At 38.3% G+C, this 26,798-nt stretch overlaps 14 non-coding genes and 1 pseudogene across 14 annotated transcripts; all 15 read right to left on the bottom strand.

Moving 5' to 3' along the window:
- Positions 1-3,308: 3,308 nt before the first annotated feature.
- Positions 3,309-3,499, bottom strand: LOC134849667 (U2 spliceosomal RNA). Its single transcript, XR_010163680.1, has one exon. It is a non-coding gene; the product is annotated as a U2 spliceosomal RNA (small nuclear RNA).
- A 1,249-nt stretch (positions 3,500-4,748) lies between these two features.
- LOC134849394 (U2 spliceosomal RNA) lies at positions 4,749-4,939 on the bottom strand. Its single transcript, XR_010163414.1, has one exon. It is a non-coding gene; the product is annotated as a U2 spliceosomal RNA (small nuclear RNA).
- Positions 4,940-6,194: 1,255 nt separating this feature from the next.
- Positions 6,195-6,366, bottom strand: LOC134849782 (U2 spliceosomal RNA; annotated as a pseudogene).
- A 1,249-nt stretch (positions 6,367-7,615) lies between these two features.
- LOC134849680 (U2 spliceosomal RNA) lies at positions 7,616-7,806 on the bottom strand. Its single transcript, XR_010163693.1, has one exon. It is a non-coding gene; the product is annotated as a U2 spliceosomal RNA (small nuclear RNA).
- A 1,248-nt stretch (positions 7,807-9,054) lies between these two features.
- Positions 9,055-9,245, bottom strand: LOC134849689 (U2 spliceosomal RNA). Its single transcript, XR_010163701.1, has one exon. It is a non-coding gene; the product is annotated as a U2 spliceosomal RNA (small nuclear RNA).
- Positions 9,246-12,947: 3,702 nt separating this feature from the next.
- LOC134849513 (U2 spliceosomal RNA) lies at positions 12,948-13,138 on the bottom strand. The gene has a single exon (XR_010163530.1). It is a non-coding gene; the product is annotated as a U2 spliceosomal RNA (small nuclear RNA).
- A 1,249-nt stretch (positions 13,139-14,387) lies between these two features.
- LOC134849483 (U2 spliceosomal RNA) lies at positions 14,388-14,578 on the bottom strand. Its single transcript, XR_010163500.1, has one exon. It is a non-coding gene; the product is annotated as a U2 spliceosomal RNA (small nuclear RNA).
- Positions 14,579-15,827: 1,249 nt separating this feature from the next.
- Positions 15,828-16,018, bottom strand: LOC134849556 (U2 spliceosomal RNA). The gene has a single exon (XR_010163572.1). It is a non-coding gene; the product is annotated as a U2 spliceosomal RNA (small nuclear RNA).
- A 1,249-nt stretch (positions 16,019-17,267) lies between these two features.
- On the bottom strand, positions 17,268-17,458 carry LOC134849683 (U2 spliceosomal RNA). Its single transcript, XR_010163695.1, has one exon. It is a non-coding gene; the product is annotated as a U2 spliceosomal RNA (small nuclear RNA).
- Positions 17,459-18,707: 1,249 nt separating this feature from the next.
- On the bottom strand, positions 18,708-18,898 carry LOC134849482 (U2 spliceosomal RNA). The gene has a single exon (XR_010163499.1). It is a non-coding gene; the product is annotated as a U2 spliceosomal RNA (small nuclear RNA).
- A 1,249-nt stretch (positions 18,899-20,147) lies between these two features.
- On the bottom strand, positions 20,148-20,338 carry LOC134849694 (U2 spliceosomal RNA). Its single transcript, XR_010163706.1, has one exon. It is a non-coding gene; the product is annotated as a U2 spliceosomal RNA (small nuclear RNA).
- A 1,249-nt stretch (positions 20,339-21,587) lies between these two features.
- LOC134849481 (U2 spliceosomal RNA) lies at positions 21,588-21,778 on the bottom strand. Its single transcript, XR_010163498.1, has one exon. It is a non-coding gene; the product is annotated as a U2 spliceosomal RNA (small nuclear RNA).
- A 1,249-nt stretch (positions 21,779-23,027) lies between these two features.
- Positions 23,028-23,218, bottom strand: LOC134849335 (U2 spliceosomal RNA). The gene has a single exon (XR_010163359.1). It is a non-coding gene; the product is annotated as a U2 spliceosomal RNA (small nuclear RNA).
- A 1,249-nt stretch (positions 23,219-24,467) lies between these two features.
- LOC134849334 (U2 spliceosomal RNA) lies at positions 24,468-24,658 on the bottom strand. Its single transcript, XR_010163358.1, has one exon. It is a non-coding gene; the product is annotated as a U2 spliceosomal RNA (small nuclear RNA).
- Positions 24,659-25,909: 1,251 nt separating this feature from the next.
- Positions 25,910-26,100, bottom strand: LOC134849553 (U2 spliceosomal RNA). The gene has a single exon (XR_010163569.1). It is a non-coding gene; the product is annotated as a U2 spliceosomal RNA (small nuclear RNA).
- Positions 26,101-26,798: the final 698 nt, after the last annotated feature.

The following is a 26,798-nucleotide window of genomic DNA, read 5'->3' as shown; positions in this document are numbered from 1 at the left end:
CGAAATAACGACCTTGACTACATTATACACAAATTATAGCGACCATAATGCATTACATGCATGTTTTTCAAATTTTCAAGATTTTATGCATGTAAATGGCCAAAGTTACTGGAAATTGAATTATAACGTAGTTAGAGAGCACAATAAGCCTTCAGAACTGGTAGAAACACTCCAGGGGCTGTCTGATGAGTCTCTGAAACTGCCATTATCAGGGACATACGACAAATTTAAAGCCAGACTTCGTGACTGGTTGCGTTTTTTATGCATTAATGGCCATAGAAAATTGAATAAAGATATCGCCCCCTACATACAAAGTAGTACGCCTGCAGATATACATTCCATCAATTCAGAGACAACCAGACAGCCCCAGTTGGCCTCTAGACAGGCCAACTGTCCTTACTCTTCTCTCCGAGATGAGATGGACTTGAGGACCAAATTTAAGTCCATTCGTGGATTTTATTTGGACCTCAACCATGCTAAGTTACTTCAAAGTTAATAAAAGTATTAAGCAAATAAAGCTGAAAAGTGGTGAAATTTCCAATGACATTGATGAAATTTTGAACGAATTCTCGAGCTTTTACTCCAATATTTACTTTAAAAAAACGGTTGCTGACGCCAACTACGCACCCAGGAAGGAGCCGTTGAATGTTTTTAAGCTGCGGAATTCAAAACGAATAAAGAAAATTACCAAAATGTTTAACAATTCGCCAATAGGTGAAGAGGAAGTGAAGCAAGCTATAAATAAATTAAATAAAAATAGCGCACCTGGATCTGATGGTCTTACTTCAGACTTGTATAAGAGCCACTCAAATTTTTTCGCTCCGTTGCTCGCTGAATTATTTAACTCGATGTGCTACAATAAAGCGGCACCTAGGTCATTTCTCATTTCAATAATAAAACTCATCCCAAAAATTGAAAACAGTTTAAATGTGGACGAATTCCGACCAATAAGCCTCCTTAACACTGATCTCAAAATTCTTTCCCATGTTCTGGCATCTCGTTTAAGAGACCCTTTAAATAATCTAATACGCAAACATCAACTTGCTTATTTGCCAAAGCGCAATATTCATACAGCCATAATTAGGGCTAGATTAGCTCAAGAAAAACTCGGAAAATCTAATTGTGTGGTAGCCATCGATTTCAGTAAGGCTTTTGACCGTATGGACCGTGATTACATTTTGAACGTTTTAACAGCCATAGGCTGTCCAGAAATCATAACTTCTTTGATATCCATCATATATACTGATACCAAAGCGATGATAGAAATAGGTGGCTACCTATCACGATCAATTAGAGTCGACAATGGGATTAAACAAGGATGCCCTCTTTCGGCGCTTTTGTTCATTTTAGGAATGGAACCTTTACTCCAAGCCATACGCTATAATAATTCTATCAAATCCAACCAAGCACTTAAAATTGTGGCCTACGCCGATGATATTAGTGTTTTCATTAAACGCGCTTGTATCGGAAATTTACTTGATCAAATCAATAAGTTCAATTTGGTATCAAAACTTGCTATAAATGTAGATAAAACCAAAGTTCTGAGTTTAGGTTTTGTGCCTAAACAGTTGAAGAAAGTATCATCCCTTAAATTATTAGGCATACGCTTAAGCTTGAATGATTCATTGAAAATTAAAACCAAGATATTGGAAGATACGATTAATAATTCAGCTAAATTCAGCTTAAAATGTATGACTCTCCGGGCGCGAAGCCTGAATATTGAGACTTTTGTGACCTCAAGACTCGTATATGTGATGAGGCACTTGGAGTTGACAAAAACTTTCATTGATAGGTTAGAAATGAAATTGATTAACAGTGTATGGCTTGGAGGAAAACATTCAATCAACAAGCAGATCTTACACCTTCCATTCAATAATGGAGGCACAGGCTTCAAAAATTTAAATTTTTATATTGCGGCTGCAAAAATTTTCGACATGGTATCCCTACTTAATACCTTGGGTAGCAACAAAGAAGTGATCTACTTCAAAAAATCTAAGATTTTCAGATCCTTCAAAAATTTCTTAATTAAAAAAAACATTTTCATTCTCGAGTTTGCTCGAGATAGTTTTCAGCTAGTTCAAAATGGAAAAGTAATTAATCCTATGAAGATGAACATGTCTAGTCTTTATGCAGAGTTGATGCTTCCAAATTATAAAACGAAGGTTATAGCTAGAAAAATTGCGAATTTCTACCCGGATCTTAATCTATCAGACAAATCTTTGATTTTTCAATTCCTAACCAAAATATGGAAACATAAAAAGTTCACCCCTCTAGATAAAAACATTCTCTACTTATTTTTCTTAAACAGTTATCTGGATAAGCCCAGGAAATGGATTAAAAATTTGGTGGACCACCCCCTTTGTTAGTCTTGTGAAAGAGAGTTCGAAACCATGCAACATTTGTTTTTCGCTTGTGAAAACTGCTCTACTTTTAAAGAAAAACTTAATTTCAATTCAATAAAAGATCTGCTTGTTGAAGAAAATGTAATAGGCATGAAATACATTGTAGCTAAGCTGATATCATCATGGTGTCAAGATACATCTGAATATCTCAAAAAACTTGGTTCCATTCCATAAAATGATTATCTTCATGGTGTATTATATTACATTTGATGTCGTATTTCTTTTCTGCTAACTGTAACTAAATATGTGTAACTAATTGCTTTCCTTTTTTGTAATTTGTAATTACAATCGTTAATAAATTATTTGAAAGCCTAAATGTTGTGATAAACTTATTAAGTAGGTAAGTTTTCAAATCTATTTGATAAGTTTCTTTGAATGCACTCTGCGACAGCAGAGAGCACCCCATTTTATGAAAAATGCAAGAAAAAAATTGCACTAACTTAAAAGTTAGGTTTTAGGTCGATTTTCTTCCAAAATGGCCGAATTTCAGCTCCCCCCAAAATTTCAACTGATGATTACTCCACGAACACTGAAGCTAAAGAAGTCGTTTTGGGCTCGTTGGAATTGTTCTGAGTCCAAAATTGTGATACGATATTGAAAAAATAAAATTTAGACAGAAAAGAACAAAAATTTTGAAATTTTCGTTTTTTGCACCACGCTCGATTAGGCTTAACTTTTTGGCATCACCGAGCTTTCAAGAACTCATAACTTTGAACTGGTTCGACCAAATTGGTTCATTTTCTCAGTCCCCCAAGATTTGACGATGGTCTTACGATAGAAATAGAAAAATTTGGAAGTCTTAAGTTTTTTGGGCAAGTTATGGCCGTTCGCGCAATTCACCAGGCTCAATTAGACTCTTCATACTGACATCTTCACTCTATTAAGATAATTTGCAGGTTCAGAATTTTCAGGTGGACTGCTCCCGATGGTAGTGTAAGACCGGGACAATCCGTGAGTCAACTGAAGCAAGCTTCGCTGTTAACTTGGGAAGTAAAAATCAGTTTAATATTGGTGCCAGGCTATGCCCAGCATGCCAGATATTAAGCTGACAAGAACAGATACTACACATGATCTTAACCAAAAGGCCGAGAAGCGATAACTAAACCTTTTCCTAATTTTGGTACATGCCTTGAACACAACAATGAAAAAACAGCTCGCATCATAAAAATTTATATTTATCCGACTGGGTTGAGAGCTGGGTTGCTCCCGGACCAACTTATGAAAGGTCAAGGGGGAAAGTTGAAAAGAGGTAGCCATAACGACACTTCGCCCTAACAAAACTCCCCTGCTGGCTAGTAAATCTATCGTAAGAGTACAGTAGACTACATTATAACCATCTGCGTTTGTGCCGTTACATACGACATGGGCTTAACGATGTGGACAAAGACAGAATCTGCGGTTCTGCCTTAGGCATTTGAGTAATTCCGCTTCCATTTATATCCTGACTAGCATATAACTATGTACATTACTTTTAAAACACTCGCCCTCGCGCGAGAGTAGAAATATGCTCTTATACCATGTAAAATTTTGCACGCTCACGTTATAATTTATGCAATTCAAACAAAATTTGAAAAATTGACAATTTTCAGAATTTTTTTGGCCCAATGAGTTTTATGGCCAAATTGGCTGGTCAAAACCTACGGAGCGTGTACAGGGTGTCTTAGATGACCATCTATGGCATGATAGCCGCGCACTCAACGTTAGTGGCATATGGTCGAATACCAGCCAGGATACTGATAGATGCTTTTAGCCTAATTGTTGTGATAAACTTATTAAGTAGGTAAGTTTTCAAATCTATTTGATAAGTTTCTTTGAATGCACTCTGCGACAGCAGAGAGCACCCCATTTTATGAAAAATGCAAGAAAAAATTGCACTAACTTAAAAGTTAGGTTTTAGGTCGATTTTCTTCCAAAATGGCCGAATTTCAGCTCCCCCCAAAATTTCAACTGATGATTACTCCACGAACACTGAAGCTAAAGAAGTCGTTTGGGGCTCGTTGGAATTTTTCTGAGTCCAAAATTGTGATACGATATTGAAAAAATAAAATTTAGACAGAAAAGAACAAAAATTTTGGAAATTTTCGTTTTTTGCACCACGCTCGATTAGGCTTAACTTTTTGGCATCACCGAGCTTTCAAGAACTCATTACTTTGAACTGGTTCGACCAAATTGGTTCATTTTCTCAGTCCCCCAAGATTTGACGATGGTCTTACGATAGAAATATAAAAATTTGGAAGTCTTAAGTTTTTTGGGCAAGTTATGGCCGTTCGCGCAATTCACCAGGCTCAATTAGACTCTTCATACTGACATCTTCACTCTATTAAGATAATTTGCAGGTTCAGAATTTTCAGGTGGACTGCTCCCGATGGTAGTGTAAGACCGGGACAATCCGTGAGTCAACTGAAGCAAGCTTCGCTGTTAACTCGGGAAGTAAAAATCAGTTTAATATTGGTGCCAGGCTATGCCCAGCATGCCAGATATTAAGCTGACAAGAACAGATACTACACATGATCTTAGCCAAAAGGCCGAGAAGCGATAACTAAACCTTTTCCTAATTTTGGTACATGCCTTGAACACAACAATGAAAAAACAGCTCGCATCATAAAAATTTATATTTATCCGACTGGGTTGAGAGCTGGGTTGCTCCCGGACCAACTTATGAAAGGTCAAGGGGGAAAGTTGAAAAGAGGTAGCCATAACGACACTTCGCCCTAACAAAACTCCCCTGCTGGCTAGTAAATCTATCGTAAGAGTACAGTAGACTACATTATAACCATCTGCGTTTGTGCCGTTACATACGACATGGGCTTAACGATGTGGACAAAGACAGAATCTGCGGTTCTGCCTTAGGCATTTGAGTAATTCCGCTTCCATTTTAATCCTGACTAGCATATAACTATGTACATTACTTTTAAAACACTCGCCCTCGCGCGAGAGTAGAAATATGCTCTTATACCATGTAAAATTTTGCACGCTCACGTTATAATTTATGCAATTCAAACAAAATTTGAAAAATTGACAATTTTCAGAATTTTTTTTGGCCCAATGAGTTTTATGGCCAAATCGGCTGGTCAAAACCTACGGAGCGTGTACAGGGTGTCTTAGATGACCATCTATGGCATGATAGCCGCTCACTCAACGTTAGTGGCATATGGTCGAATACCAGCCAGGATACTGATAGATGCTTTTATCCTAATTGTTGTGATAAACTTATTAAGTAGGTAAGTTTTCAAATCTATTTGATAAGTTTCTTTGAATGCACTCTGCGACAGCAGAGAGCACCCCATTTTATGAAAAATGCAAGAAAAAAATTGCACTAACTTAAAAGTTAGGTTTTAGGTCGATTTTCTTCCAAAATGGCCGAATTTCAGCTCCCCCCAAAATTTCAGCTGATGATTACTCCACGAACACTGAAGCTAAAGAAGTCGTTTTGGGCTCGTTGGAATTGTTCTGAGTCCAAAAATGTGATACGATATTGAAAAAATAAAATTTAGACAGAAAAGAACAAAAATTTTGAAATTTTCGTTTTTTGCACCACGCTCGATTAGGCTTAACTATTTGGCATCACCGAGCTTTCAAGAACTCATAACTTTGAACTGGTTCGACCAAATTGGTTCATTTTCTCAGTCCCCCAAGATTTGACGATGGTCTTACGATAGAAATAGAAAAATTTGGAAGTCTTAAGTTTTTTGGGCAAGTTATGGCCGTTCGCGCAATTCACCAGGCTCAATTAGACTCTTCATACTGACATCTTCACTCTATTAAGATAATTTGCAGGTTCAGAATTTTCAGGTGGACTGCTCCCGATGGTAGTGTAAGACCGGGAACGTGAAGCAAGCTTCGCTGTTAACTCGGGAAGTAAAATCAGTTTAATATTGGTGCCAGGCTATGCCCAGCATGCCAGATATTAAGCTGACAAGAACAGAAACTACACATGATCTTAGCCAAAAGGCCGAGAAGCGATAACTAAACCTTTTCCTAATTTTGGTACATGCCTTGAACACAACAATGAAAAAACAGCTCGCATCATAAAAATTTATATTTATCCGACTGGGTTGAGAGCTGGGTTGCTCCCGGACCAACTTATGAAAGGTCAAGGGGGAAAGTTGAAAAGAGGTAGCCATAACGACACTTCGCCCTAACAAAACTCCCCTGCTGGCTAGTAAATCTATCGTAAGAGTACAGTAGACTACATTATAACCATCTGCGTTTGTGCCGTTACATACGACATGGGCTTAACGATGTGGACAAAGACAGAATCTGCGGTTCTGCCTTAGGCATTTGAGTAATTCCGCTTCCATTTATATCCTGACTAGCATATAACTATGTACATTACTTTTAAAACACTCGCCCTCGCGCGAGAGTAGAAATATGCTCTTATACCATGTAAAATTTTGCACGCTCACGTTATAATTTATGCAATTCAAACAAAATTTGAAAAATTGACAATTTTCAGAATTTTTTTGGCCCAATGAGTTTTATGGCCAAATCGGCTGGTCAAAACCTACGGAGCGTGTACAGGGTGTCTTAGATGACCATCTATGGCATGATAGCCGCTCACTCAACGTTAGTGGCATATGGTCGAATACCAGCCAGGATACTGATAGATGCTTTTAGCCTAATTGTTGTGATAAACTTATTAAATAGGTAAGTTTTCAAATCTATTTGATAAGTTTCTTTGAATGCACTCTGCGACAGCGGAGAGCACCCCATTTTATGAAAAATGCAAGAAAAAAATTGCACTGACTTAAAAGTTAGGTTTTAGGTCGATTTTCTTCCAAAATGGCCGAATTTCAGCTCCCCCCAAAATTTCAACTGATGATTACTCCACGAACACTGAAGCTAGAGAAGTCGTTTTGGGCTCGTTGGAATTGTTCTGAGTCCAAAATTGTGATACGATATTGAAAAAATAAAATTTAGACAGAAAAGAACAAAAATTTTGAAATTTTCGTTTTTTGCACCACGCTCGATTAGGCTTAACTTTTTGGCATCACCGAGCTTTCAAGAACTCATAACTTTGAACTGGTTCGACCAAATTGGTTCATTTTCTCAGTCCCCCAAGATTTGACGATGGTCTTACGATAGAAATAGAAAAATTTGGAAGTCTTAAGTTTTTTGGGCAAGTTATGGCCGTTCCGGCAATTCACCAGGCTCAATTAGACTATTCATACTGACATCTTCACTCTATTAAGATAATTTGCAGGTTCAGAATTTTCAGGTGGACTGTTCCCGATGGTAGTGTAAGACCGGGACAATCCGTGAGTCAACTGAAGCAAGCTTCGGTGTTAACTCGGGAAGTAAAAATCAGTTTAATATTGGTGCCAGGCTATGCCCAGCATGCCAGATATTAAGCTGACAAGAACAGAAACTACACATGATCTTAGCCAAAATGCCGAGAAGCGATAGCTAAACCTTTTCCTAATTTTGGTACATGCCTTGAACACAACAATGAAAAAACAGCTCGCATCATAAAAATTTATATTTATCCGACTGGGTTGAGAGCTGGGTTGCTCCCGGACCAACTTATGAAAGGTCAAAGGGGAAAGTTGAAAAGAGGTAGCCATAACGACACTTCGCCCTAACAAAACCCCCTGCTGGCTAGTAAATCTATCGTAAGAGTACAGTAGACTACATTATAACCATCTGCGTTTGTGCCGTTACATACGACATGGGCTTAACGATGTGGACAAAGACAGAATCTGCGGTTCTGCCTTAGGCATTTGAGTAATTCCGCTTCCATTTATATCCTGACTAGCATATAACTATGTACATTACTTTTAAAACACTCGCCCTCGCGCGAGAGTAGAAATATGCTCTTATACCATGTAAAATTTTGCACGCTCACGTTATAATTTATGCAATTCAAACAAAATTTGAAAAATTGACAATTTTCAGAATTTTTTTGGCCCAATGAGTTTTATGGCCAAATCGGCTGATCAAAACCTACGGAGCGTGTACAGGGTGTCTTAGATGACCATCTATGGCATGATAGCCGCTCACTCAACGTTAGTGGCATATGGTCGAATACCAGCCAGGATACTGATAGATGCTTTTAGCCTAATTGTTGTGATAAACTTATTAAGTAGGTAAGTTTTCAAATCTATTTGATAAGTTTCTTTGAATGCACTCTGCGACAGCAGAGAGCACCCCATTTTATGAAAAATGCAAGAAAAAAATTGCACTAACTTAAAAGTTAGGTTTTAGGTCGATTTTCTTCCAAAATGGCCGAATTTCAGCTCCCCCCAAAATTTCAACTGATGATTACTCCACGAACACTGAAGCTAAAGAAGTCGTTTTGGGCTCGTTGGAATTGTTCTGAGTCCAAAATTGTGATACGATATTGAAAAAATAAGATTTAGACAGAAAAGAACAAAAATTTTGAAATTTTAGTTTTTTGCACCACGCTCGATTAGGCTTAACTTTTTGGCATCACCGAGCTTTCAAGAACTCATAACTTTGAACTGGTTCGACCAAATTGGTTCATTTTCTCAGTCCCCCAAGATTTGACGATGGTCTTACGATAGAAATAGAAAAATTTGGAAGTCTTAAGTTTTTTGGGCAAGTTATGGCCGTTCGCGCAATTCACCAGGCTCAATTAGACTCTTCATACTGACATCTTCACTCTATTAAGATAATTTGCAGGTTCAGAATTTTCAGGTGGACTGCTCCCTATGGAAGTGTAAGACCGGGACAATCCGTGAGTCAACTGAAGCAAGCTTCGGTGTTAACTCGGGAAGTAAAAATCAGTTTAATATTGGTGCCAGGCTATGCCCAGCATGCCAGATATTAAGCTGACAAGAACAGAAACTACACATGATCTTAGCCAAAAGGCCGAGAAGCGATAGCTAAACCTTTTCCTAATTTTGGTACATGCCTTGAACACAACAATGAAAAAACAGCTCGCATCATAAAAATTTATATTTATCCGACTGGGTTGAGAGCTGGGTTGCTCCCGGACCAACTTATGAAAGGTCAAGGGGGAAAGTTGAAAAGAGCGTTTGTGCCGTTACATACGACATGGGCTTAACGATGTGGACAAAGACAGAATCTGCGGTTCTGCCTTAGGCAAAGATATCACATAATTTGCAACATTTTCGAATCAATTGGATGCTTTGACCTTTTCAAGGTCTGGAACAAAGTGTATCCCACCCATTTTGACCAAAAATCAAAATCCGAATCGCGTCTAGACTACATTTTTAGCAATAAAATTGACGAAATAACGACCTTGACTACACTATACACAAATTATAGCGACCATAATGCATTACATACATGTTTTTCAAATTTTCAAGATTTTATGCATGTAAATGGCCAAAGTTAATGGAAATTGAATTATAACGTAGTTAGAGAGCACAATAAGCCTTCAGAACTGGTAGAAACACTCCAGGGGCTGTCTGATGAGTCTCTGAAACTGCCATTATCAGGGACATACGACAAATTTAAAGCCAGACTTCGTGACTGGTTGCGTTTTTTATGCATTAATGGCCATAGACAATTGAATAAAGATATCGCCCCCTACATACAAAGTAGTACGCCTGCAGATATACATTCCATCAATTCAGAGACAACCAGACAGCCCCAGTTGGCCTCTAGACAGGCGAACTGTCCTTACTCTTCTCTCCGAGATGAGATGGACTTGAGGACCAAATTTAAGTCTATTCGTGGATTTTATTTGGACCTCAACCATGGTGATTCGGGTGCGCTTAAATCACTGCTAAGTTACTTCAAAGTTAATAAAAGTATTAAGCAAATAAAGCTGAAAAGTGGTGAAATTTCCTATGACACTGATGAAATTTTGAACGAATTCTCGAGCTTTTACTCCAATATTTACTATAAAAAAACGGTTGCTGACGCCAACTACGCACCCAGGGAGGAGCTTTTGAATGTTTTTAAGCTGCGGAATTCAAAACGAATAAAGAAAATTACCAAAATGTTTAATAATTCGCCAATAGGTGAAGAGGAAGTGAAGCAAGCTATAAATAAATTAAATAAAAATAGCGCACCTGGATCTGATGGTCTTACTTCAGACTTGTATAAAAACCACTCAAATTTTTTCGCTCCGTTGCTCGCTGAATTATTTAACTCGATGTGCTACAATAAAGCGGCACCTAGGTCGTTTCTCATTTCAATAATAAAACTCATCCCAAAAATTGAAAACAGTTTAAATGTGGACGAATTCCGACCAATAAGCCTCCTTAACACTGATCTCAAAATTCTTTCCCATGTCCTGGCATCTCGTTTAAGAGACCCTTTAAATAATCTAATACGCAAACATCAACTTGCTTATTTGCCAAAGCGCAGTATTCATACAGCCATAATTAGGGCTAGATTAGCTCAAGAAAAACTCGGAAAATCTAATTGTGTGGTAGCCATCGATTTCAGTAAGGCTTTTGACCGTATGGACCGTGATTACATTTTGAACGTTCTAACAGCCATAGGCTGTCCAGAAATCATAACTTCTTTGATATCCATCATATATACTGATACCAAAGCGATGATAGAAATAGGTGGCTACCTATTACGATCAATTAGAGTCGACAATGGGATTAAACAAGGATGCCCTCTTTCGGCGCTTTTGTTCATTTTAGGAATGGAACCTTTACTCCAAGCCATACGCTATAGTAATTCTATCAAATCCAACCAAGCACTTAAAATTGTGGCCTACGCCGATGATATTAGTGTTTTCATTAAACGCGCTTGTATCGGAAATTTACTTGATGAAATCAATAAGTTCAATTTGGTATCAAAACTTGCTATAAATGTAGATAAAACCAAAGTTCTGAGTTTAGGTTTCGTGCCTAAACAGTTGAAGAAAGTATCAGCCCGTAAATTATTAGGCATACGCTTAAGCTTGAATGATTCATTGAAAATTAAAACCAAGATATTGGAAGATACGATTAATAATTCAGCTAAATTCAGCTTAAAATGTATGACTCTCCGGGCGCGAAGCCTAAATATTGAGACTTTTGTGACCTCAAGACTCGTATATGTGATGAGGCACTTGGAGTTGACAAAAACTTTCATTGATAGGTTAGAAATGAAATTGATTAACAGTGTATGGCTTGGAGGAAAACATTCAATCAACAAGCAGATCTTATACCTTCCATTCAAAAATGGAGGCACAGGCTTCAAAAATTTAAATTTTTATATTGCGGCTGCAAAAATTTTCGACATGGTATCCCTACTTAATACCTTGGGTAGCAACAAAGAAGTGATCTACTTCAAAAAATCTAAGATTTACAGATCCTTCAAAAATTTCTTAATTAAAAAAAACATTTTCATTCTCGAGTTTGCTCGAGATAGTTTTCAGCTAGTTCAAAATGGAAAAGTAATTGATCCTATGAAGATGAACATATCTAGTCTTTATGCAGAGTTGATGCTTCCAAATTATAAAACGAAGGTTATAGCTAGAAAAATTGCGAATTTCTACCCGGATCTTAATCTATCAGACAAATCTTTGATTTTTCAATTCCTAACCAAAATATGGAAACATAAAAAGTTCACCCCTCTAGATAAAAACATTCTCTACTTATTTTTCTTAAACAGTTATCTGGATAAGCCCAGGAAATGGATTAAAAATTTGGTGGACCACCCCCTTTGTTACTCTTGTGAAAGAGAGTTCGAAACCATGCAACATTTGTTTTTCGCTTGGGAAAACTGCTCTACTTTTAAAGAAAAACTTAATTTCAATTCAAAAAAAGATCTGCTTGTTGAAGAAAATGTAATAGGCATGAAATACATTGTAGCTAAGCTGATATCATCATGGTGTCAAGATACATCTGAATATCTCAAAAAACTTGGTTCCATTCCATAACATGATTATCTTCATGGTGTATCATATTACATTTGATGTCGTATTCTTTTCTGCTAACTGTAACTAAATATGTGTAACTAATTGCTTTCCTTTTTTGTAATTTGTAATTACAATCGTTAATAAATTATTTGAAAGCCTAATTGTTGTGATAAACTTATTAAATAGGTAAGTTTTCAAATCTATTTGATAAGTTTCTTTGAATGCACTCTGCGACAGCAGAGAGCTTCCCATTTTATGAAAAATGCAAGAAAAAAATTGCACTAACTGAAAAGTTAGGTTTTAGGTCGATTTTCTTCCAAAATGGCCGAATTTCAGCTCCCCCCAAAATTTCAACTGATGATTACTCCACGAACACTGAAGCTAAAGAAGTCGTTTTGGGCTCGTTGGAATTGTTCTGAGTCCAAAATTGTGATACGATATTGAAAAAATAAAATTTAGACAGAAAAGAACAAAAATTTTGAAATTTTCGTTTTTTGCACCACGCTCGATTAGGCTTAACTTTTTGGCATCACCGAGCTTTCAAGAACTCATAACTTTGAACTGGTTCGACCAAATTGGTTCATTTTCTCAGTCCCCCAAGATTTGACGATGGTCTTACGATAGAAATAGAAAAATTTGGAAGTCTTAAGTTTTTTGGGCAAGTTATGGCCGTTCGCGCAATTCACCAGGCTCAATTAGACTCTTCATACTGACATCTTCACTCTATTAAGATAATTTGCAGGTTCAGAATTTTCAGGTGGACTGCTCCCGATGGTAGTGTAAGACCGGGACAATCCGTGAGTCAACTGAAGCAAGCTTCGGTGTTAACTCGGGAAGTAAAAATCAGTTTAATATTGGTGCCAGGCTATGCCCAGCATGCCAGATATTAAGCTGACAAGAACAGCTACTACACATGATCTTAGCCAAAAGGCCGAGAAGCGATAGCTAAACCTTTTCCTAATTTTGGTACATGCCTTGAACACAACAATGGAAAAACAGCTCGCATCATAAAAATTTATATTTATCCGACTGGGTTGAGAGCTGGGTTGCTCCCGGACCAACTTATGAAAGGTCAAGGGGGAAAGTTGAAAAGAGGTAGCCATAATGACACTTCGCCCTAACAAAACTCCCCTGCTGGCTAGTAAATCTATCGTAAGAGTACAGTAGACTACGTTATAACCATCTGCGTTTGTGCCGTTACATACGACATGGGCTTAACGATGTAGACAAAGACAGAATCTGCGGTTCTGCCTTAGGCATTTGAGTAATTCCGCTTCCATTTATATCCTGACTAGCATATAACTATGTACATTACTTTTAAAACACTCGCCCTCGCGCGAGAGTAGAAATATGCTCTTATACCATGTAAAATTTTGCACGCTCACGTTATAATTTATGCAATTCAAACAAAATTTGAAAAATTGACAATTTTCAGAATTTTTTTGGCCCAATGAGTTTTATGGCCAAATCGGCTGGTCAAAACCTACGGAGCGTGTACAGGGTGTCTTAGATGACCATCGATGGCATGATAGCTGCTCACTCAACGTTAGTGGCATATGGTCGAATACCAGCCAGGATACTGATAGATGCTTTTAGCCTAATTGTTGTGATAAACTTATTAAATAGGTAAGTTTTCAAATCTATTTGATAAGTTTCTTTGAATGCACTCTGCGACAGCAGAGAGCTTCCCATTTTATGAAAAATACAAGAAAAAAATTGCACTAACTGAAAAGTTAGGTTTTAGGTCGATTTTCTTCCAAAATGGCCGAATTTCAGCTCCCCCCAAAATTTGAACTGATGATTACTCCACGAACACTGAAGCTAAAGAAGTCGTTTTGGGCTCGTTGGAATTGTTCTGAGTCCAAAATTGTGATACGATATTGAAAAAGTAAAATTTAGACAGAAAAGAACAAAAATTTTGAAATTTTCGTTTTTTGCACCACGCTCGATTAGGCTTAACTTTTTGGCATCACCGAGCTTTCAAGAACTCATAACTTTGAACTGGTTCGACCAAATTGGTTCATTTTCTCAGTCCCCCAAGATTTGACGATGGTCTTACGATAGAAATAGAAAAATTTGGAAGTCTTAAGTTTTTTGGGCAAGTTATGGCCGTTCGCGCAATTCACCAGGCTCAATTAGACTCTTCATACTGACATCTTCACTCTATTAAGATAATTTGCAGGTTCAGAATTTTCAGGTGGACTGCTCCCGATGGTAGTGTCAGACCGGGACAATCCGTGAGTCAACTGAAGCAAGCTTCGGTGTTAACTCGGGAAGTAAAAATCAGTTTAATATTGGTGCCAGGCTATGCCCAGCATGCCAGATATTAAGCTGACAAGAACAGATACTACACATGATCTTAGCCAAAAGGCCGAGAAGCGATAACTAAACCTTTTCCTAATTTTGGTACATGCCTTGAACACAACAATGAAAAAACAGCTCGCATCATAAAAACTTATATTTATCCGACTGGGTTGAGAGCTGGGTTGCTCCCGGACCAACTTATGAAAGGTCAAGGGGGAAAGTTGAAAAGAGGTAGCCATAATGACACTTCGCCCTAACAAAACTCCCCTGCTGGCTAGTAAATCTATCGTAAGAGTACAGTAGACTACGTTATAACCATCTGGGTTTGTGCCGTTACATACGACATGGGCTTAACGATGTGGACAAAGACAGAATCTGCGGTTCTGCCTTAGGCATTTGAGTAATTCCGCTTCCATTTATATCCTGACTAGCATATAACTATGTACATTACTTTTAAAACACTCGCCCTCGCGCGAGAGTAGAAATATGCTCTTATACCATGTAAAATTTTGCACGCTCACGTTATAATTTATGCAATTCAAACAAAATTTGAAAAATTGACAATTTTCAGAATTTTTTTGGCCCAATGAGTTTTATGGCCAAATCGGCTGGTCAAAACCTACGGAGCGTGTACAGGGTGTCTTAGATGACCATCGATGGCATGATAGCTGCTCACTCAACGTTAGTGGCATATGGTCGAATACCAGCCAGGATACTGATAGATGCTTTTAGCCTAATTGTTGTGATAAACTTATTAAATAGGTAAGTTTTCAAATCTATTTGATAAGTTTCTTTGAATGCACTCTGCGACAGCAGAGAGCTTCCCATTTTATGAAAAATGCAAGAAAAAAATTGCACTAACTGAAAAGTTAGGTTTTAGGTCGATTTTCTTCCAAAATGGCCGAATTTCAGCTCCCCCCAAAATTTCAACTGATGATTACTCCACGAACACTGAAGCTAAAGAAGTCGTTTTGGGCTCGTTGGAATTGTTCTGAGTCCAAAATTGTGATACGATATTGAAAAAATAAAATTTAGACAGAAAAGAACAAAAATTTTGAAATTTTCGTTTTTTGCACCACGCTCGATTAGGCTTAACTTTTTGGCATCACCGAGCTTTCAAGAACTCATAACTTTGAACTGGTTCGACCAAATTGGTTCATTTTCTCAGTCCCCCAAGATTTGACGATGGTCTTACGATAGAAATAGAAAAATTTGGAAGTCTTAAGTTTTTTGGGCAAGTTATGGCCGTTCGCGCAATTCACCAGGCTCAATTAGACTCTTCATACTGACATCTTCACTCTATTAAGATAATTTGCAGGTTCAGAATTTTCAGGTGGACTGCTCCCGATGTTAGTGTAAGACCGGGACAATCCGTGAGTCAACTGAAGCAAGCTTCGGTGTTAACTCGGGAAGTAAAAATCAGTTTAATATTGGTGCCAGGCTATGCCCAGCATGCCAGATATTAAGCTGACAAGAACAGCTACTACACATGATCTTAGCCAAAAGGCCGAGAAGCGATAGCTAAACCTTTTCCTAATTTTGGTACATGCCTTGAACACAACAATGAAAAAACAGCTCGCATCATAAAAATTTATATTTATCCGACTGGGTTGAGAGCTGGGTTGCTCCCGGACCAACTTATGAAAGGTCAAGGGGGAAAGTTGAAAAGAGGTAGCCATAATGACACTTCGCCCTAACAAAACTCCCCTGCTGGCTAGTAAATCTATCGTAAGAGTACAGTAGACTACGTTATAACCATCTGCGTTTGTGATGTTACATACGACATGGGCTTAACGATGTAGACAAAGACAGAATCTGCGGTTCTGCCTTAGGCATTTGAGTAATTCCGCTTCCATTTATATCCTGACTAGCATATAACTATGTACATTACTTTTAAAACACTCGCCCTCGCGCGAGAGTAGAAATATGCTCTTATACCATGTAAAATTTTGCACGCTCACGTTATAATTTATGCAATTCAAACAAAATTTGAAAAATTGACAATTTTCAGAATTTTTTTGGCCCAATGAGTTTTATGGCCAAATCGGCTGGTCAAAACCTACGGAGCGTGTACAGGGTGTCTTAGATGACCATCGATGGCATGATAGCTGCTCACTCAACGTTAGTGGCATATGGTCGAATACCAGCCAGGATACTGATAGATGCTTTTAGCCTAATTGTTGTGATAAACTTATTAAATAGGTAAGTTTTCAAATCTATTTGATAAGTTTCTTTGAATGCACTCTGCGACAGCAGAGAGCTTCCCATTTTATGAAAAATACAAGAAAAAAATTGCACTAACTGAAAAGTTAGGTTTTAGGTCGATTTTCTTCCAAAATGGCCGAATTTCAGCTCCCCCCAAAATTTGAACTGATGATTACTCCACGAACACTGAAGCTAAAGAAGTCGTTTTGGGCTCGTTGGAATTGTTCTGAGTCCAAAATTGTGATACGATATTGAAAAAATGAAATTTAGACAGAAAAGAACAAAAATTTTGAAATTTTCGTTTTTTGCACCACGCTCGATTAGGCTTAACTTTTTGGCATCACCGAGCTTTCAAGAACTCATAACTTTGAACTGGTTCGACCAAATTGGTTCATTTTCTCAGTCCCCCAAGATTTGACGATGGTCTTACGATAGAAATAGAAAAATTTGGAAGTCTTAAGTTTTTTGGGCAAGTTATGGCCGTTCGCGCAATTCACCAGGCTCAATTAGACTCTTCATACTGACATCTTCACTCTATTAAGATAATTTGCAGGTTCAGAATTTTCAGGTGGACTGCTCCCGATGGTAGTGTAAGACCGGGACAATCCGTGAGTCAATTGAAGCAAGCTTCGGTGTTAACTCGGGAAGTAAAAATCAGTTTAATATTGGTGCCAGGCTATGCCCAGCATGCCAGATATTAAGCTGACAAGAGCAGCTACTACACATGATCTTAGCCAAAAGGCCGAGAAGCGATAGCTAAACCTTTTCCTAATTTTGGTACATGCCTTGAACACAACAATGAAAAAACAGCTCGCATCATAAAAATTTATATTTATCCGACTGGGTTGAGAGCTGGGTTGCTCCCGGACCAACTTATGAAAGGTCAAGGGGGAAAGTTGAAAAGAGGTAGCCATAATGACACTTCGCCCTAACAAAACTCCCCTGCTGGCTAGTAAATCTATCGTAAGAGTACAGTAGACTACGTTATAACCATCTGCGTTTGTGATGTTACATACGACATGGGCTTAACGATGTAGACAAAGACAGAATCTGCGGTTCTGCCTTAGGCATTTGAGTAATTCCGCTTCCATTTATATCCTGACTAGCATATAACTATGTACATTACTTTTAAAACACTCGCCCTCGCGCGAGAGTAGAAATATGCTCTTATACCATGTAAAATTTTGCACGCTTACGTTATAATTTATGCAATTCAAACAAAATTTGAAAAATTGACAATTTTCAGAACTTTTTTGGCCCAATGAGTTTTATGGCCAAATCGGCTGGTCAAAACCTACGGAGCGTGTACAGGGTGTCTTAGATGACCATCGATGGCATGATAGCTGCTCACTCAACGTTAGTGGCATATGGTCGAATACCAGCCAGGATACTGATAGATGCTTTTAGCCTAATTGTTGTGATAAACTTATTAAATAGGTAAGTTTTCAAATCTATTTGATAAGTTTCTTTGAATGCACTCTGCGACAGCAGAGAGCTTCCCATTTTATGAAAAATACAAGAAAAAAATTGCACTAACTGAAAAGTTAGGTTTTAGGTCGATTTTCTTCCAAAATGGCCGAATTTCAGCTCCCCCCAAAATTTGAACTGATGATTACTCCACGAACACTGAAGCTAAAGAAGTCGTTTTGGGCTCGTTGGAATTGTTCTGAGTCCAAAATTGTGATACGATATTGAAAAAATAAAATTTAGACAGAAAAGAACAAAAATTTTGAAATTTTCGTTTTTTGCACCACGCTCGATTAGGCTTAACTTTTTGGCATCACCGAGCTTTCAAGAACTCATAACTTTGAACTGGTTCGACCAAATTGGTTCATTTTCTCAGTCCCCCAAGATTTGACGATGGTCTTACGATAGAAATAGAAAAATTTGGAAGTCTTAAGTTTTTTGGGCAAGTTATGGCCGTTCGCGCAATTCACCAGGCTCAATTAGACTCTTCATACTGACATCTTCACTCTATTAAGATAATTTGCAGGTTCAGAATTTTCAGGTGGACTGCTCCCGATGGTAGTGTCAGACCGGGACAATCCGTGAGTCAACTGAAGCAAGCTTCGGTGTTAACTCGGGAAGTAAAAATCAGTTTAATATTGGTGCCAGGCTATGCCCAGCATGCCAGATATTAAGCTGACAAGAACAGATACTACACATGATCTTAGCCAAAAGGCCGAGAAGCGATAACTAAACCTTTTCCTAATTTTGGTACATGCCTTGAACACAACAATGAAAAAACAGCTCGCATCATAAAAATTTATATTTATCCGACTGGGTTGAGAGCTGGGTTGCTCCCGGACCAACTTATGAAAGGTCAAGGGGGAAAGTTGAAAAGAGGTAGCCATAATGACACTTCGCCCTAACAAAACTCCCCTGCTGGCTAGTAAATCTATCGTAAGAGTGCAGTAGACTACGTTATAACCATCTGCGTTTGTGCCGTTACATACGACATGGGCTTAACGATGTGGACAAAGACAGAATCTGCGGTTCTGCCTTAGGCATTTGAGTAATTCCGCTTCCATTTATATCCTGACTAGCATATAACTATGTACATTACTTTTAAAACACTCGCGCTCGCGCGAGAGTAGAAATATGCTCTTATACTATGTAAAATTTTGCACGCTCACGTTATAATTTATGCAATTCAAACAAAATTTGAAAAATTGACAATTTTCAGAATTTTTTTGGCCCAATGAGTTTTATGGCCAAATCGGCTGGTCAAAACCTACGGAGCGTGTACAGGGTGTCTTAGATGACCATCGATGGCATGATAGCTACTCACTCAACGTTAGTGGCATATGGTCGAATACCAGCCAGGATACTGATAGATGCTTTTAGCCTAATTGTTGTGATAAACTTATTAAATAGGTAAGTTTTCAAATCTATTTGATAAGTTTCTTTGAATGCACTCTGCGACAGCAGAGAGCTTCCCATTTTATGAAAAATACAAGAAAAAAATTGCACTAACTGAAAAGTTAGGTTTTAGGTCGATTTTCTTCCAAAATGGCCGAATTTCAGCTCCCCCCAAAATTTGAACTGATGATTACTCCACGAACACTGAAGCTAAAGAAGTCGTTTTGGGCTCGTTGGAATTGTTCTGAGTCCAAAATTGTGATACGATATTGAAAAAATAAAATTTAGACAGAAAAGAACAAAAATTTTGAAATTTTCGTTTTTTGCACCACGCTCGATTAGGCTTAACTTTTTGGCATCACCGAGCTTTCAAGAACTCATAACTTTGAACTGGTTCGACCAAATTGGTTCATTTTCTCAGTCCCCCAAGATTTGACGATGGTCTTACGATAGAAATAGAAAAATTTGGAAGTCTTAAGTTTTTTGGGCAAGTTATGGCCGTTCGCGCAATTCACCAGGCTCAATTAGACTCTTCATACTGACATCTTCACTCTATTAAGATAATTTGCAGGTTCAGAATTTTCAGGTGGACTGCTCCCGATGGTAGTGTCAGACCGGGACAATCCGTGAGTCAACTGAAGCAAGCTTCGGTGTTAACTCGGGAAGTAAAAATCAGTTTAATATTGGTCCCAGGCTATGCCCAGCATGCCAGATATTAAGCTGAGAAGAACAGATACTACACATGATCTTAGCCAAAAGGCCGAGAAGCGATAACTAAACCTTTTCCTAATTTTGGTACATGCCTTGAACACAACAATGAAAAAACAGCTCGCATCATAAAAATTTATATTTATCCGACTGGGTTGAGAGCTGGGTTGCTCCCGGACCAACTTATGAAAGGTCAAGGGGGAAAGTTGAAAAGAGGTAGCCATAATGACACTTCGCCCTAACAAAACTCCCCTGCTGGCTAGTAAATCTATCGTAAGAGTACAGTAGACTACGTTATAACCATCTGCGTTTGTGCCGTTACATACGACATGGGCTTAACGATGTGGACAAAGACAGAATCTGCGGTTCTGCCTTAGGCATTTGAGTAATTCCGCTTCCATTTATATCCTGACTAGCATATAACTATGTACATTACTTTTAAAACACTCGCCCTCGCGCGAGAGTAGAAATATGCTCTTATACCATGTAAAATTTTGCACGCTCACGTTATAATTTATGCAATTCAAACAAAATTTGAAAAATTGACAATTTTCAGAATTTTTTTGGCCCAATGAGTTTTATGGCCAAATCGGCTGGTCAAAACCTACGGAGCGTGTACAGGGTGTCTTAGATGACCATCGATGGCATGATAGCTGCTCACTCAACGTTAGTGGCATATGGTCGAATACCAGCCAGGATACTGATAGATGCTTTTAGCCTAATTGTTGTGATAAACTTATTAAATAGGTAAGTTTTCAAATATATTTGATAAGTTTCTTTGAATGCACTCTGCGACAGCAGAGAGCACCCCATTTTATGAAAAATGCAAGAAAAAAATTGCACTAACTTAAAAGTTAGGTTTTAGGTCGATTTTCTTCCAAAATGGCCGAATTTCAGCTCCCCCCAAAATTTGAACTGATGATTACTCCACGAACACTGAAGCTAAAGAAGTCGTTTTGGGCTCGTTGGAATTGTTCTGAGTCCAAAATTGTGATACGATATTGAAAAAATAAAATTTAGACAGAAAAGAACAAAAATTTTGAAATTTTCGTTTTTTGCACCACGCTCGATTAGGCTTAACTTTTTGGCATCACCGAGCTTTCAAGAACTCATAACTTTGAACTGGTTCGACCAAATTGGTTCATTTTCTCAGTCCCCCAAGATTTGACGATGGTCTTACGATAGAAATAGAAAAATTTGGAAGTCTTAAGTTTTTTGGGCAAGTTATGGCCGTTCGCGCAATTCACCAGGCTCAATTAGACTCATCATACTGACATCTTCACTCTATTAAGATAATTTGCAGGTTCAGAATTTTCAGGTGGACTGCTCCCGATGGTAGTGTCAGACCGGGACAATCCGTGAGTCAACTGAAGCAAGCTTCGGTGTTAACTCGGGAAGTAAAAATCAGTTTAATATTGGTGCCAGGCTATGCCCAGCATGCCAGATATTAAGCTGACAAGAACAGATACTACACATGATCTTAGCCAAAAGGCCGAGAAGCGATAACTAAACCTTTTCCTAATTTTGGTACATGCCTTGAACACAACAATGAAAAAACAGCTCGCATCATAAAAATTTATATTTATCCGACTGGGTTGAGAGCTGGGTTGCTCCCGGACCAACTTATGAAAGGTCAAGGGGGAAAGTTGAAAAGAGGTAGCCATAATGACACTTCGCCCTAACAAAACTCCCCTGCTGGCTAGTAAATCTATCGTAAGAGTACAGTAGACTACGTTATAACCATCTGCGTTTGTGCCGTTACATACGACATGGGCTTAACGATGTGGACAAAGACAGAATCTGCGGTTCTGCCTTAGGCATTTGAGTAATTCCGCTTCCATTTATATCCTGACTAGCATATAACTATGTACATTACTTTTAAAACACTCGCCCTCGCGCGAGAGTAGAAATATGCTCTTATACCATGTAAAATTTTGCACGCTCACGTTATAATTTATGCAATTCAAACAAAATTTGAAAAATTGACAATTTTCAGAATTTTTTTGGCCCAATGAGTTTTATGGCCAAATCGGCTGGTCAAAACCTACGGAGCGTGTACAGGGTGTCTTAGATGACCATCGATGGCATGATAGCTGCTCACTCAACGTTAGTGGCATATGGTCGAATACCAGCCAGGATACTGATAGATGCTTCTAGCCTAATTGTTGTGATAAACTTATTAAATAGGTAAGTTTTCAAATCTATTTGATAAGTTTCTTTGAATGCACTCTGCGACAGCAGAGAGCACCCCATTTTATGAAAAATGCAAGAAAAAAATTGCACTAACGTAAAAGTTAGGTTTTAGGTCGATTTTCTTCCAAAATGGCCGAATTTCAGCTCCCCCCAAAATTTCAACTGATGATTACTCCACGAACACTGAAGCTAAAGAAGTCGTTTTGGGCTCGTTGGAATTGTTCTGAGTCCAAAATTGTGATACGATATTGAAAAAATAAAATTTAGACAGAAAAGAACAAAAATTTTGAAATTTTCCTTTTTTGCACCACGCTCGATTAGGCTTAACTTTTTGGCATCACCGAGCTTTCAAGAACTCATAACTTTGAACTGGTTCGACCAAATTGGTTCATTTTCTCAGTCCCCCAAGATTTGACAATGGTCTTACGATAGAAATAGAAAAATTTGGAAGTCTTAAGTTTTTTGGGCAAGTTATGGCCGTTCGCGCAATTCACCAGGCTCAATTAGACTCTTCATACTGACATCTTCACTCTATTAAGATAATTTGCAGGTTCAGAATTTTCAGGTGGACTGCTCCCGATGGTAGTGTAAGACCGGGACAATCCGTGAGTCAACTGAAGCAAGCTTCGGTGTTAACTCGGGAAGTAAAAATCAGTTTAATATTGGTGCCAGGCTATGCCCAGCATGCCAGATATTAAGCTGACAAGAACAGATACTACACATGATCTTAGCCAAAAGGCCGAGAAGCGATAGCTAAACCTTTTCCTAATTTTGGTACATGCCTTGAACACAACAATGAAAAAACAGCTCGCATCATAAAAATTTATATTTATCCGACTGGGTTGAGAGCTGGGTTGCTCCCGGACCAACTTATGAAAGGTCAAGGGGGAAAGTTGAAAAGAGGTAGCCATAATGACACTTCGCCCTAACAAAACTCCCCTGCTGGCTAGTAAATCTATCGTAAGAGTACAGTAGACTACGTTATAACCATCTGCGTTTGTGCCGTTACATACGACATGGGCTTAACGATGTGGACAAAGACAGAATCTGCGGTTCTGCCTTAGGCATTTGAGTAATTCCGCTTCCATTTATATCCTGACTAGCATATAACTATGTACATTACTTTTAAAACACTCGCCCTCGCGCGAGAGTAGAAATATGCTCTTATACCATGTAAAATTTTTCACGCTCACGTTATAATTTATGCAATTCAAACAAAATTTGAAAAATTGACAATTTTCAGAATTTTTTTGGCCCAATGAATTTTATGGCCAAATCGGCTGGTCAAAACCTACGGAGCGTGTACAGGGTGTCTTAGATGACCATCGATGGCATGATAGCTGCTCACTCAACGTTAGTGGCATATGGTCGAATACCAGCCAGGATACTGATAGATGCTTTTAGCCTAATTGTTGTGATAAACTTATTAAATAGGTAAGTTTTCAAATCTATTTGATAAGTTTCTTTGAATGCACTCTGCGACAGCAGAGAGCACCCCATTTTATGAAAAATGCAAGAAAAAAATTGCACTAACTTAAAAGTTAGGTTTTAGGTCGATTTTCTTCCAAAATGGCCGAATTTCAGCTCCCCCCAAAATTTGAACTGATGATTACTCCACGAACACTGAAGCTAAAGAAGTCGTTTTGGGCTCGTTGGAATTGTTCTGAGTCCAAAATTGTGATACGATATTGAAAAAATAAAATTTAGACAGAAAAGAACAAAAATTTTGAAATTTTCCTTTTTTGCACCACGCTCGATTAGGCTTAACTTTTTGGCATCACCGAGCTTTCAAGAACTCATAACTTTGAACTGGTTCGACCAAATTGGTTCATTTTCTCAGTCCCCCAAGATTTGACGATGGTCTTACGATAGAAATAGAAAAATTTGGAAGTCTTAAGTTTTTTGGGCAAGTTATGGCCGTTCGCGCAATTCACCAGGCTCAATTAAACTCTTCATACTGACATCTTCACTCTATTAAGATAATTTGCAGGTTGAGAATTTTCAGGTGGACTGCTCCCGATGGTAGTGTAAGACCGGGACAATCCGTGAGTCAACTGAAGCAAGCTTCGGTGTTAACTCGGGAAGTAAAAATCAGTTTAATATTGGTGCCAGGCTATGCCCAGCATGCCAGATATTAAGCTGACAAGAACAGATACTACACATGATCTTAGCCAAAAGGCCGAGAAGCGATAGCTAAACCTTTTCCTAATTTTGGTACATGCCTTGAACACAACAATGAAAAAACAGCTCGCATCATAAAAATTTATATTTATCCGACTGGGTTGAGAGCTGGGTTGCTCCCGGACCAACTTATGAAAGGTCAAGGGGGAAAGTTGAAAAGAGGTAGCCATAATGACACTTCGCCCTAACAAAACTCCCCTGCTGGCTAGTAAATCTATCGTAAGAGTACAGTAGACTACGTTATAACCATCTGCGTTTGTGCCGTTACATACGACATGGGCTTAACGATGTGGACAAAGACAGAATCTGCGGTTCTGCCTTAGGCATTTGAGTAATTCCGCTTCCATTTATATCCTGACTAGCATATAACTATGTACATTACTTTTAAAACACTCGCCCTCGCGCGAGAGTAGAAATATGCTCTTATACCATGTAAAATTTTGCACGCTCACGTTATAATTTATGCAATTCAAACAAAATTTGAAAAATTGACAATTTTCAGAATTTTTTTTGGCCCAATGAGTTTTATGGCCAAATCGGCTGGTCAAAACCTACGGAGCGTGTACAGGGTGTCTTAGATGACCATCGATGGCATGATAGCTGCTCACTCAACGTTAGTGGCATATGGTCGAATACCAGCCAGGATACTGATAGATGCTTTTAGCCTAATTGTTGTGATAAAATTATTAAATAGGTAAGTTTTCAAATCTATTTGATAAGTTTCTTTGAATGCACTCTGCGACAGCAGAGAGCACCCCATTTTATGAAAAATGCAAGAAAAAAATTGCACTAACTTAAAAGTTAGGTTTTAGGTCGATTTTCTTCCAAAATGGCCGAATTTCAGCTCCCCCCAAAATTTCAACTGATGATTACTCCACGAACACTGAAGCTAAAGAAGTCGTTTTGGGCTCGTTGGAATTGTTCTGAGTCCAAAATTGTGATACGATATTGAAAAAATAAAATTTAGACAGAAAAGAACAAAAATTTTGAAATTTTCCTTTTTTGCACCACGCTCGATTAGGCTTAACTTTTTGGCATCACCGAGCTTTCAAGAACTCATAACTTTGAACTGGTTCGACCAAATTGGTTCATTTTCTCAGTCCCCCAAGATTTGACGATGGTCTTACGATAGAAATAGAAAAAATTTGGAAGTCTTAAGTTTTTTGGGCAAGTTATGGCCGTTCGCGCAATTCACCAGGCTCAATTAGACTCTTCATACTGATTTCTTCACTCTATTAAGATAATTTGCAGGTTCAGAATTTTCAGGTGGACTGCTCCCGATGGTAGTGTAAGACCGGGACAATCCGTGAGTCAACTGAAGCAAGCTTCGGTGTTAACTCGGGAAGTAAAAATCAGTTTAATATTGGTGCCAGGCTATGCCCAGCATGCCAGATATTAAGCTGACAAGAACAGAAACTACACATGATCTTAGCCAAAAGGCCGAGAAGCGATAGCTAAACCTTTTCCTAATTTTGGTACATGCCTTGAACACAACAATGAAAAAACAGCTCGCATCATAAAAATTTATATTTATCCGACTGGGTTGAGAGCTGGGTTGCTCCCGGACCAACTTATGAAAGGTCAAGGGGGAAAGTTGAAAAGAGGTAGCCATAATGACACTTCGCCCTAACAAAACTCCCCTGCTGGCTAGTACATCTATCGTAAGAGTACAGTAGACTACATTATAACCATCTGCGTTTGTGCCGTTACATACGACATGGGCTTAACGATGTGGACAAAGACAGAATCTGCGGTTCTGCCTTAGGCATTTGAGTAATTCCGCTTCCATTTATATCCTGACTAGCATATAACTATGTACATTACTTTTAAAACACTCGCCCTCGCGCGAGAGTAGAAATATGCTCTTAAACCATGTAAAATTTTGCACGCTCACGTTATAATTTATGCAATTCAAACAAAATTTGAAAAATTGACAATTTTCAGAATTTTTTTGGCCCAATGAGTTTTATGGCCAAATCGGCTGGTCAAAACCTACGGAGCATGTACAGGGTGTCTTAGATGACCATCGATGGCATGATAGCTGCTCACTCAACGTTAGTGGCATATGGTCGAATACCAGCCAGGATACTGATAGATGCTTTTAGCCTAATTGTTGTGATAAAATTATTAAATAGGTAAGTTTTCAAATC

This window comes from Symsagittifera roscoffensis, chromosome 6 (assembly GCF_963678635.1).
Source record: "Symsagittifera roscoffensis chromosome 6, txSymRosc1.1, whole genome shotgun sequence".
NCBI classification, from domain to species: domain Eukaryota; kingdom Metazoa; phylum Xenacoelomorpha; order Acoela; family Convolutidae; genus Symsagittifera; species Symsagittifera roscoffensis.
Note: the sequence above shows the minus strand (reverse complement) of the source record. Positions and strands in the feature narration are given on the sequence as shown.